Consider the following 13,669-nt stretch of genomic DNA (forward strand, 5'->3'; position numbering starts at 1 on the left):
TCAGCTTCTCCGGAGCAAGAGTCTGCTTTCAATGGCCGTCGTCAAACTGTCTCTCATCTGCAGCTCCTGTACTTCCTTCAAAGTGTCCCTCTTGGCTGTAGCTCCTCTTCAAAATGTCACTCACAGCTGCACTGAGTTCCTTCTGTTTGTCAGCTCATTTATATGGCTCCACTGATCAAGGCCCACCCTGAATGGGTGGGGCCATGCCTCCATGGAAATATCTCATCAGAGTTATCACCTACAGTTGGGTGGGTCACATCACCATGAAAACACTCAAAGAATTCGAATCTAATCAACACTGATAGATCTGCCCACACAAGATTACATCAAAGATAATGGTGTTTGGGGGACATAATACATTCAAACCGGCACAGCATCCATCACCACAATTAATTTTTTTTTCAATTTTTATAACATTTTCATTACTGTAGGAAAGAAATACAGACAAAAAAAGGAAACTCAAATCCTCTCATACCCCTAACTACCCCCCCTCCATTGTTGACTCATAGTGTGGTATAGTACATTTGTTACTGTTGATGAAAGAACGTTAAAATACTTCTAACTGTAGCTAGTTTGGAATAGGTATATTTTTTCCCTATAGGCCCCTTATTATTTTTTTTAAAGTTTCAGAATAGTATTTAATTTTCAGATATTTATAGTCATCTTATTTGATATCACAAAATAGTGGCCGTGTTATAAATTTTACAGATGAGGATATTGTTGCACTATTCTCACCATACATAGGTTGCAGAATAAATCTAAATATAGATCAATACTTACCCTTCTTCCTCCTTTATATATTTACAAACATGCCTACACATAACCCTTGCTATTCAAATTATTTTTATCTGAACCAAGGAACTAAATGCATTGAGATAATTTTGTTTTGTTTATAGCAATTCCCACTGTAAACTATACAAGCTTAGAAATCAGAGAGTAAATAGTTTTGTTTTTTTTTTTCCAAAACCTCTATCTGAACTCAGAAGCTAAAATGGTTCAGTATTTTCCATTAACTAGGCAATAAATAGCAAATCTTGGGCCCACAATTAATGTTCTTTTGTTTCAGGATATGAAATAGAAGTTAATAATTGCCACTTAAATTTAGTGGTTCAATGACTACAGTAACAGATGTCCCTCCATATATAAATAGACGTTTTCGCCAACACTGCTCTCTATATGCCTTTGCTCTGTATATCTCATGCCTATCTCCAAACAATGGCATCTAATCTACACCAACCAACAAAACGTAATTGAGAACACACATTTTTCAATGCTCTCAAAAGGTATAAGAGTATTCTTTTGGATTTTCAAAAGAAGTCTGTATTTTCAGACTTAAATTCAATAGTTTTTAATTATTCTTAGTCTAATTCCTGTTTTATCAATTAGGAAGCTAAGAGTCATCTTACAATTTAAGTGAGATGACCACATTTACAATCAGCAAGTCAGAAAAGTGAGGCAAGTATCTTCATCTTCTGACTTCTAGAGTTTCAGAAAGAATGTCATACCCTAAACCTGAGTTATCCATTTGAAGTAGAGTGAAAGAAATGGTAGCGTGGAATAGGATGTGATACCAAGTATGTTTTCTCCTTCATAATGTCACCATTCTGTAATGTCTGTTTATTCCTCTCTGAAATATGGAATTAAAAATAATTTAATGGAGGCAAGATGGCAGAGCAGTAAGGTGTAGGTTTTAGTTACTCCTCCAGGAAAGTAGGTAGAAAGCCAGGAACTACGTGGACTGGACACCGCAGAGAAATTTGACTTTGGGCATACTTCATACAACACTCATGAACATGTGGAACTGCTGAGATCAGCGAAATCTGTAAGTTTTCATGGCCAGGGGACCCGCGCCCCTCCCTGCCAGGCTCAGTCCCGTGGCAGGAGGGGCTGTCGGTGCTGGGAATGAGGAGGGAGAACTACAGTTGCAGCTTTGATTGAAACCTCAGACAGCTGATCCAAACTCCAAACACAGATTGACTGAGACCAGACACCGGAGAATCCGGGAGCAGCCAGCCCAGCAGAGAGAGATAGGGATAGCAAAAACAGCAAGAAAAACCCAAAAATAAAAGTGGAGGCTTTTTGGAGTTCTGGTGAACATGGAACAGAGAAGGGCAGAGTCAGGCTCATATGCAAATCCAGAAGGAAAACTGGTTTCTCTGCCCCCTGGATGCTTCCTTAATGGCTCTAATTGCCTTGTCTCTTAGCATTTCAATACCCCATTAGATCTGCAAGGAGGGCCTCCCCCCACCTTTTTTTAAATCTTTTTCTCTGTTTCTAAAACAATTACTCTAAGAAGCCCAATACAGAAAGCCTCAACGACCTGCAATTTGGGCAAGTCAAGACAAGAGCAGAACTAAGAGAGCTCTGAGACACAAGGCTATAAGGCCAGTGGCTGAGAAAATTCACTAAACACAACTTCCCAAGAAAAGGGAGGTGTTCCCTCACAGCTGTCTTCCTAGTGGGCAGGGAACACTCCTGCCTGTCCCTGGCTCCACAGCCCAGAGCTGCCCCAGACAACCCAGTGTGATGGGAAGTGCTTCCAACAACACATGCACACACTACAAAATCAGGCATGGACATTAGCCTTCCCTGCACCCTCAGCTGGTTGTCCCAGAGTTGGGAAGGCAGAGCAGTGTGAATTAACATGCCCCATTCAGCCATCCTTTTAGCAGACTGGGAGCCTCCCTACACAGCCCTGAGCCCAGAACCACCCTGGGGGAATGGTGCCCTCCTGTGACATAGCACAGTCATCCCTCAACAGAGGACCTGGGGGTGCATGGCCTGGAAGAGGGACCCACTCACAAGTCTCAGGGCCATACACCAATACCAAGGCCTTGTGGGTCAGCGGCAGAGACAAACTGTGGCATGACTGAATTGAAGGATTAGACTATTGCAGCAGCTTTAAATCTCCAGGAACACCAGGGAGATTTGATTGTTAGATCCGCCCCCCCTCCCTGACTGCCCAGACACATGCCCCATTTACAGGGCGGGCAACACCAACTACACATGCAAGCTTGGTACACCAATTGGACCCCACAAGACTCACACCCCCACTCACCACAAAGACAAAGCGGGGGAGAACTGACTTGAGGGGAACAGGTGGTTTACAATCGCCACCTGCAGGTTAGTTAGAGAAAGTGTACTCCACGAAGCTGTAGAGCTGACAAATTAGAGATAAGGGTTTTAATTGGTCTACAAATCCTAAAAGAACCCTATCAAGTTCAGCAAATGCCAAGAGGCCAAGAACAACAGAAAATTTTAAAGCATATCAAAAAAACAGAGGATATGGATAACCCAAGCCCAAGCACCCAAATCAAAAGATCAGAGGAGACACAGTACTTGGAGCAATTCATCAAAGAACTAAAGATGAACAATGAGACCATGGCACAGGATATAAAGGACATCAAGAAGACCCTAGAAGAGCATGAAGAAGAAATTGCAAGAGTAAATAAAAAAATAGACAAGCTTATGGAAATTAAAGGAACTGTTGACCAAATTAAAAAGATTCTGGACACTCATAGTACAAGACTAGAGGAAGGTGAACAACGAATCAGTGACCTGGAAGATGACAGAAAGGAAAATGAAAGAACAAAAGAAAGAATGGGGAAAAAATTGAAAAAATAGAAAAGGATCTCAGGGATGTGGTAGATAATATAAAATGTCCAAATATAAGACTTATTGGTGTCCCAGAAGGGGAAGAGAAGGATTAAGGTCTAGGAAGAGTATTCAAAGAAATTGTTGGGGAAAACTTCCTACGTCTTCTAAACACCATAAATACACAAATCATAAATGCCCAGTGAACTCCAAATAGAATAAATCCAAATAAACCTACTCTGAGACATATTCTGATCACACTGACAAATACGGAAGAGAAGGAGCAAGTTCTGAAAGCAGCAAGAGAAAAGCAATTCATGACATACAAAGGAAACAGCATAAGACTAAGTAGTGACTACTCAGCAGCCACCATGGAGGCGAGAAGGCAGTGGCATGACATATTTAAAATTCTGAGAGAAAAATTGCCAACCAAGAATACTTTATCCAGCAAAGCTCTCCTTCAAATTTGAGAGAGAGCTTAAATTTTTCACAGACAAGCAAATGCTGAGAGAATTTGCTAAGAAGAGACCTGCCCTACTGGAGATACCGACAGAGAAACAAAGAAAGGAGAGAGAGACATGGAGAAAGGTTCAGTACTAAAGAGATTCAGTATGGGTACATTAAAGGACATTAATAGAGAGAGGGAAAAATATATATGACAAACATAAACCAAAGGATAAGATGGCTGATTCAAAAAATGCCTTCATGGTTATAACCTTGAATGTAAATGGATTAAATTCCCCAATTAAAAGATATAGATTCACAGAATGGATCAAAAAAATGAACCATCAATATGTTGCATACAAGAGACCCATCTTAGGCACAGGGACACAAAGAAATTAAAAATGAAAGGATGGAAAATATTTCATGCAAGCTACAGCCAAAAGAAAGCAGGAGCAACAATATTAATCTCAGATAAAATAGACTTTTACATGCAAGGATGTTATGAGAGACAAAGAAGGCCACTACATACTAATAAAAGGGGCAATTCAACAAGAAGAAATAACAATCACAAATATTTATGCACCCAATCATGGTGCCACAAAATACATGAGAGAAACATTGGCAAAACTAAAGTAAGCAATTAATGTTTCCACAATAATTGTGGGAGACTTCAACACATCACTCTGTCCTATAGATAGATCAACCAGACAGAAGACCAATAAGGAAATTGAAAACCTAAACAATCTGATAAATGAATTTGATTTAACAGACTATAGAACATTACATCCCAAATCACCAGGATACATATTCTTCTCTAGTGCTCACAGAACTTTCTCCAGAATAGATCATACGCTGGGACATAAAACAAGCCTCAATAAATTTAAAAAATTGAAATTATTCCAAGCACATTGTCTGACCACAATGGAATACAATTAGAAGTCAATAACCATCAGAGACTTGGAAAATTCACAAATACCTGGAGGTTAAACAACACACTCCTAAACAATCAGTGGGTTAAAGAAGAAATAGCAAGAGAAATTGCTAAATATATAGAGATGAATGAAAATGAGAACACAACATACCAAAACCTATGGGATGTAGCAAAAGCAGTACTGGGGGGAAATTTATAGCACTAAACACATGTATTAAAAAGGAAGAAAGAGCCGAAATCAAAGAACTAATGGATCAACTGAAGAAGCTACAAAATGAACAGCAAGCCAATCCTAAACCAAGTAAAAGAAAAGAAACAACAAGGATTAAAGCAGAAATAAATGACATAGAGAACAAAAAAATATATAGAGAGAGGATAAATAACACCAAAAGTTAGTTCTTTGAGAAGATCAACAAGATTGACAAGCCCCTAGCTAGACTGACAAAATCAAGAAGAGAGAAAACCCATATAAACAAAATAATGAATGAGAAAGGTGACATTACTGTGGATCCTGAAGAAATTTAAAAAATTATAAGAGGATACTATGAACAACTGTGTGCCAACAAACTGGATAATGTAGAGGAAATGGACAATTTCTTGGAAACATATGAACAACCTAGACTGACCAGAGAAGAAGCAGAAGACCTCAACCAACCAATCACAAGCAAAGAGATCCAATCAGTCATCAAAAAGCTTCCCACAAATAAATGCCCAAGGCCAGATGGCTTCACAGGGGAATTGTATCAAACTTTCCAAAAAGAACTGACACCAATCTTACTTAAACTCTTTCAAAACATCAAAGAAAATGGAACACTACCTAACACATTTTATGAAGCTAACATCAATCTAATACCAAAACTAGGCAAAGATGCTACAAAAAAGGAAAACTGCAGGCCTATCTCCCTAATGAATACAGATGCAAAAATTCTCAACAAAATACTTGCAAATCGAATCCAAAAACACATTTAAAAAATCATACACCATGACCAAGTGGGGTTCATTCCAGTCATGCAAGGATGGTTCAACATAAGAAAATCAATCAATGTATTACAACACATTAACAATTTGAAAGGGAAAAATCAACTGATCATCTCAATAGATGCTGAAAAAGTATTCAACAAAATCCAACATCCCTTTTTGATAAAAACACTTGAAAAGGTAGGAATTGAAGGATAATTCCTCAATATGATAAAGAGCATATGTGAAAAACCCACAACCAGCATAGTACTCAATGGTGAGAGACTGAAAGCCTTCCCTCTAAGATCAGGAACAAGACAAGAATGCCCACTCTCATCACTATTATCCAACATTGTGCTGGAAGTGCTAGCCAGGGCAATCTGGTAAGACAAAGAAATAAAAGGCATTCAAATTGGAAAGGAAGAAGTAAAACTGTCTGTTCTAGTTTGCTAATGCTGCAGAATGCAAAACACCAGAGATGGACAGGCTTTTATAAAACGGGGGTTTATTTCACTACACAGTTACAGTCTTAAGGCCACAAAGCATCCAAGGTAACACCTCAGCAATCAGGTACCTTCACCGGAGGATGGCCAACGGCGTCTGGAAAACCTCTGTTAGCTGGGAAGGCAGCTGGCGTCTGCTCCAAAGCTCCGGCCTCAAAACGGCTTTCTCCCTGGACGTTCCTCTCTAGCAAGCTTGCTCCTCTTCAAAACATCACTCCCAGCTGCACTGAGTTCCTTCTCTTTGAGTCAACTCATTTATATGGCTCCACTGATCAAGGCCCACCCCGAATGGGTGGGGCCACGCCTCCATGGGAACATCCCATTGAAATCATCACCCACAGCTGGGTGGGGCACACCCCAAGCAAATCCAACCATCACCAAAACGTCTGCCCCACACAAGACCACAAAGACAATGGCATTTGGGGTACACAACACACTCAAACCGGCACACTGTCATTGTTTGCAGATAATAAGATCTTATATCTGGAAAACCCTGAGAAATCGACGATACAGCTACTAGAGCTAATAGACAAATTTAGCAAAGTAGTGGGATACAAGATTAATGCACATAAGTCAGTAATGTTTCTATATGCTAGAAATGAACAAACTGAAGAGACACTCAAGAAAAAGATACCATTTTCAATAGAAACCAAAAAAATCAAGTACCTAGGAATAAACTTAACCAAAGATGTAAAAGACCTATACAAAGAAAACTACATAACTCTACTAAAAGAAATAGAAGGGGACCTTAAAAGATGGAAAAATATTCCATGTTCATGGATAGGAAGGCTAAATGTCATTAAGATGTCAATTCTACCCAAACTCATCTATAGATTCAATGCAATCCCAATCAAAATTCCAACAACCTACTTTGCAGACTTGGAAAAGCTAGTAATCAAATTTATTTGGAAAGGGAAGATGCCTCAAATTGCTAAAGACACTCTAAGAAAGAAAAACAAAGTGGGAGGACTTACACTCCCTGACTCTGAAGCTTATTGTAAAGCCACAGTTGTCAAAACAGCATGGTACTGGCACAAAGATAGACATATAGATCAATGGAATAGAATTGAGAATTCAGAGATAGACCTCCAGATCTATGGCTGACTGATCTTTGATAAGGCCCCCAAAGTCACTGAACTGGGTCATAACAGTCTTTTCAACAAATAGGGCTGAGAGAGTTGGATATCCATATCCAAAAGAATGAAAGAGGACCCCTACCTCACACCCTACACAAAAATTAACTCAAAATGGTTCAAAGATCTCAATATAAAAGACAGTACCATAAAACTCCTAGAAGACAATGTAGGGAAACATCTTCAAGACCTTGTATTAGGCGGCCACTTCCTAGACTTTACACCCAAAGCACAAGCAACAAAAGAAAAAAATAGATAAATGGGAACTCCTCAAGCTTAGACGTTTCTGTACCTCAAAGGAATTTCTCAAAAAAGGTAAAGAGGCAGCCAACTCAATGGGAAAAAATTTTTGGAAACCATGTATCTGACAAAAGACTGATATCTTGCATATATAAAGAAATCCTACAACTCAATGACGATAGTACGGACAGCCCAATTACAAAATGGGCAAAAAATCTGAAAAGACAGTTCTCTGAAGAGGAAATACAAATGGCCAAGAAACACATGAAAAAATGTTCAGCTTCACTAGCTATTAGAGAGATGCAAATTAAGACCACAATGAGATACCATCTAACACCGGTTAGAATGGCTGCCATTAAACAAACAGGAAACTACAAATGCTGGAGAGGATGTGGAGAAATTGGAACTCTTATTCATTATTGCTGGGACTGTATAATGGTTCCGACACTCTGGAAGTCAGTCTGGCAGTTCCTTAGAAAGCTAGATATAGAGTTACCCTTCGATCCAGCGATTGCACTTCTTGGTATATACCCGGAAGATCGGAAAGCAGTGACACGAACAGATATCTGCACGCCAATGTTCATAGCAGCATTATTCACAATTGCCAAGAGATGGAAACAACCCAAATGTCCTTCAACAGATGAGTGGATAAATAAAATGTGGTATATACACACGATGGAATACTACGCGGCAGTAAGAAGGAACGATCTCGTGAAACATATGACAACATGGATGAACCTTGAAGACATAATGCTGAGCGAAATAAGCCAGGCACAAAAAGAGAAATATTATATGCTACCACTAATGTGAACATTGAAAAATGTAAAACAAATGGTTTATAATGTAGAATGTAGGGGAACTAGTGATAGAGAGCAATTAAGGAAGGGGGAACGATAATCCAACAAGAACAGATAAGCTATCGTGGGTAAATTTAACATTCTGGGAATGCTCAGCAATGACTATGGTCTTTTAATTTCCGATGGGTATAGTAGGAACAAGTTCACAGAAATGTTGCTATATTAGGTTACTTTCTTGGGGTAGAGTAGGAACATGTTGGAAGTAAAGTAGTTAGGTTAGTTGTCTTTTTCTTACTCCCTTGTTATGGTCTGTTTGAAATGTTTTTTTTATTGTACATTTTTTAAAATTTTTTAAAACTTTTTTTCATTTTTTATATAGTTGATTTAAAAAACGAGTTAATTAAAAAAAAGGAAAAAATAAAAAATAAAAAGGTTTCATAGAGGCATGGCAAGAAAAACAATAAAAAGGGCTGAAAAACTCTGATCAGTTAAACTAAATGTATGCTAGAGGTCTAGAATAAGTTGAACTGAATGCCAAAATATACATAGAGAACAAAGCCAACCAACAAGAAAGCCCAAGGTAAAAGTGAAAATCATCTGGTAAAACTTTCCATTATTGACATTCTAATATGTATAAGGTGTGTTTGATTTTTACCTGAATTTTCATGTTTTTATAATATTAATGGATTTGAGATTTTAATAATTAACCATATTGGAATTAGTTTTTCAATATATTATTTTTGCCTAAAATAAATAAATAAATGAATAAAATAATAATTTAATATAAGGTTGTGTCTTATGATGACTATTATGATAATAAAGCCAAACTTATATTCAATGGTCACTATATGGCTAAAAAATGCATCTTCATCTAATATTATGGAACCTTTCTCCATCTCTCTCTCTCCTTTCTTTGTTTCTCTGTCAGTAGGGCTCCTTTTAGTATCTGAAGTAGGGCAGGTCTTTTATTAGCAAAATCTGTCAGCATTTGTTTGTCTGTGAAAAATTTAAGCTCTCCCTCAATTTTGAAGGAGAGCTTTGCTGGATAAAGTATTCTTGGTTGGCAATTTTTCTCTCTCAGAATTTTAAATATGTCATGCCGCTGCCTTCTTGCCTCCATGGTGGCTGCTGAGTAGTCACTACTTAGTCTTATGTTGTTTCCTTTGTATGTGGTGAATTGCTTTTCTCTTGCTGCTTTCAGAACTTGCTCCTTCTCTTATGTATTTGAAAGTCTGATCAGAATATGTCTTGGAGTGGGCTTATTGGATTTATTCTATTTGGAGTTTGCTGGGCATTTATGATTTGTGTATTTATGTTGTGTAGAAGGTTTGGGAAATTTTCCCCAACAATTTCTTTGAATACTCTTTCTAGATCTATATCCTTCTCTTCCCTTTCTGGGACACCAATGAGTCTTATGTTTGGACATTTTATATTATCTATCATATCCTTGAGGTCCATTTCTATTTTTTCAATTTTTTCCCCCATTCTTTCTTTTGTTCTTTCATTTTCTGTTTTGTCATACTCCAGGTCACTGATTCATTGTTCAGCTTCCTCTAGTCTTGTACTATGAGTATCCAGAATCTTTTTAATTTGGTCAACAGTTTTTTTTATTTCCATAAGATCGTCTATTTTTTTTTTTTTTTTTGTCTTGCAATTTCTTCTTTATGCTCTTCTAGGCTATTCTTCATGTTCTTTATATCCTGTGCCATGGTCTCATTGTTTGTCTTTAGTTCTTTGATTAATTGCTCCAAGTACTGCGCCTCCTCTGATCTTTTGATTTGGGTGTTTGGGTTTAGGTTATCCATATTGTCTGTTTTTTTCATATGCATTAAAATTTTCTGTTGTTTTTGGCCTCTTGGCATTTTCTTAACTTGATAGGGTTCTTTTAGGATATGTATGCTAATTCAAAGACTTCTCTCTAATTTGTCAGATCTACAGCTTGGTGGCATACACTTCTCTAACTAATCAGCAGATGGCGTCCACAAGTCACCTATTCCCCTCAAGTCAGTTCTCCGCAACTTTGTCTTTGTGGTGTGTGGGGGTCTGATTCTTCTGGGGTCCAATTGGTGCACCAAGTTTGGGTGTATTGTTGGTGCTGTCTGCCCTGAATGTGGGGCGTGTGTCTGAGTGGTTAGGGAGGCAGGGCAACTTTAAATAATGAAACCTCCCAGGTGTTCATGGAGATTTAAGGCTGTTGCAAGAGTCTAAACCTTCATTTCAGTCTTGCCACAGTTTGTCTCTGCCGCTGACCCACAAGTCCTTGGTATTGGTATATGGTCCCTGGGATTTCTGAGTGGGTCCCTCTTCCCAGATGTGCCCTCCTGGGGCCTCTGCTGAGGGAAGGCTGTGTCACGTCACAAGTGCACATCATCCCTCAAGGGAAGTTCTGGGCTGCCGGGCTGTGTAGGTGCATTCCCAGCCTGCTGTAAGGATGGCTGTATGGGGTGTGTTAATTTCCCCCTTTTCACACCGCTCTGCCTTCCTAGCTCCAGGACAATTAGCTGTGGGTGTGCAAAGGCTATTGTACATGCCAGATATTGTGGTGTTTGTGCATTTCTGGAAACACTTCCTGTTGCACTGGGTTTTTTGGCACGGCTCTGGGCTGTGGCTCCTGCACCGGGCAGGAGCGTTCCTAGCCCGCCAGGATGATGGCTGCAAGGGGTGTGGTTATTTTCCCCTTTTGGCTCCCCTCTGCCTTCCTAGCTCCAAGACAATTAGCAGCAGGTGTGCAAAAGGCTATCATCCACGCCAGATATTGAGGTGTTCGCACAGCCCGTTCCTGCCACGCTTCACTGTGTGGTTCTTGCTGCTGTATCCACAGCCACCTTTGGGTTTTTTAAAAAGAACTAGTCTGACTCCAAATGCCACCCACGGTTTCCCCACACCACAGTGTGGCTGCCGGATATTCAGCACTTGCTCGTTTCAGAACGCAGACTCCTGGTTTCACCAAGTGCACGGTCCCTGTGGATTTAGCAGACCTTGTCCAGCTGGGGCATCACTGGAACTGGAGTTCTGGGTGACTTTCTGACTTTTATCTAGCATTTTTCACAGAGGTGCTTTTTTGTCCTGTCTCTCTTAATCTCCATCTTCCAGTTTATCACCCCAACCTATTTTTGAACATTCTCCTTACACCAGAAAGAATCAAAATAAGAATAAAAAATAAAAGTGAAAAAGAACACCCGAATCATCCCCCCCATCCCACCCTATTTTTCATTAAATTTTTGCCCCCATTCTTCTACTCATCCATCCATACACTGGATAAAGGGAGTGCGATGCACAAGGTTTTCACCATCACACTGTCACCCCTTGGAAGCTACACTGTTATACAATCGTCTTCCAGAGTCCAGACTACTGGGTTGGAGTTTGATAGTTTCAGGTATTTACTTCTAGCTATTCCAATACATTAAAACCTAAAAAGTGTTATCTATATAGTGCGTAAGAATGTCCACCAGAGTGACCTCTCGACTCCATTTGAAATCTCTCAGCCACTGAAGCTTTATTTCGTTTCATTCCCCATCCCCCTTTTGGTCAAGAAGATGTTCTCAATCCCATTATGCTGGGTCCAGATTCATCCCCAGGAATCATATTCTGCATTGCCAGGGAGATTTACACCCTTGGGAGTCAGGGCCCACGTAGGGGGAGGGCAGTGAGATCACCTGCCGAGTTGGCTTAGTTAGGGAGAGAGAGAGAGCCACATCTGAGCAGCAAAGAGTCACTAAGGGGGAGACTCTTAATGCCTGGTAATTTTTGGTTAAATGCTAGCTATTATGAACTTTACCTGGTTGGGTGCTGGGTATATGTATTTTCCTATCAATACTCTTGAGCTTTGTTCTGGGACACACTGAATTTTCTTGGAAACAGCTTACCCTCCTGGCTCTTGCTGCTAAGCTTTTTCAGATGTGAGTGGAGCAGCCTTTGGCCGGGGCTAGTTTTCCTCACCCCCAAAGCAGCGCTCTGAGTTCTGCTGCCGGGCGACACGGGGCTCTCACTCTGGCTGGTGGGAGCGAACCCTACTCCCGGTCCTGTGTCTGCTCCCAGGGCTGCTCCATCTGATACTTTTGGGTGGTTTGATCCTGGACTCAAGGGGTTTCCTCACACACATGAGCTGCTCAGTAATTGAGGAGGACCCTCTCCGGTGTCTGGGGTTCTCTGTGTGGCCCCCTCCACTGTGGCCCCCGTGAACTCCCAGCTCTGTTTCCTCCACCGAGGGGGACCCCAGAGCTCTGCCCCCGTTCCCGCTTGCTGTGCCGCGGCCTGAAAACGCTCTCCATGCAGTGAGCTGGGATAATCCGAGGGCTCACCTTCCTCGCTGCCCTTCTCTCAGGGCTCACGCTCTTTCATTGTCTGACATCCAAAGTCTTTAGAACCACCAGTTGATATATTTTGTCCAGATTGTTTGTTTTTTTCAGGAGGGAGAGTCAGCTGGTTCCTGTTTCTCCTTCTTGACTGGAAGCTGCAGGTGATTTTTTTATTTGTCCTGGCTAAGGGAAAGTTCAGTTAGAAATATTATGCAGTCCATATTTATTTACTGGTGCTTATTCTATGCCGGCACTGGATTGGGCACTGGGGATGCTGTAGTGAAGACGGACCAGGCCCCTGCCCCCAGAAGCGAGAGACATGGGGAGGGAGCTGCACGATCAGCTATTTAATCACAGTTGTGATAGTGAGAGTTATAGAAGCTGACCGAGTCCCGCGGACATGGCTATTATGGAAAGCACATTTTTGGAAAATGAACTGCAATGGGTTTGTCTGCAAAGTCAGGTAGGCAGCCTACGTGTGGGCTGCTGGACTCGCCAGTTGGGCAGGAGGAGAGTCCTAGCTAGGGGCTTTGGGGACAGGGGAGGGAGCGGAGAGGCCCCTGGAAACCCTCCCCTACCTGTGCAGATGCCCCCGGGAGGTCCCGTCCCCTCCTGCTCAGGACAGGGATCCATTCCACACGCCTGCTCCAGGCCGGGGCTGGAGGCTGAGAATTAAAGACCGTGTAAGACGAGGGCCCTTCACAGAGCAAGTGCTCAGTCAGTGAGGTGGGGAGGGAGGAAGTTAAAAAGCACTGCCCCAAATCGCATCCTA

This window comes from Choloepus didactylus, chromosome 10 (genome assembly GCF_015220235.1).
Source record: "Choloepus didactylus isolate mChoDid1 chromosome 10, mChoDid1.pri, whole genome shotgun sequence".
Classification (NCBI taxonomy): Eukaryota; Metazoa; Chordata; class Mammalia; order Pilosa; family Megalonychidae; genus Choloepus; species Choloepus didactylus.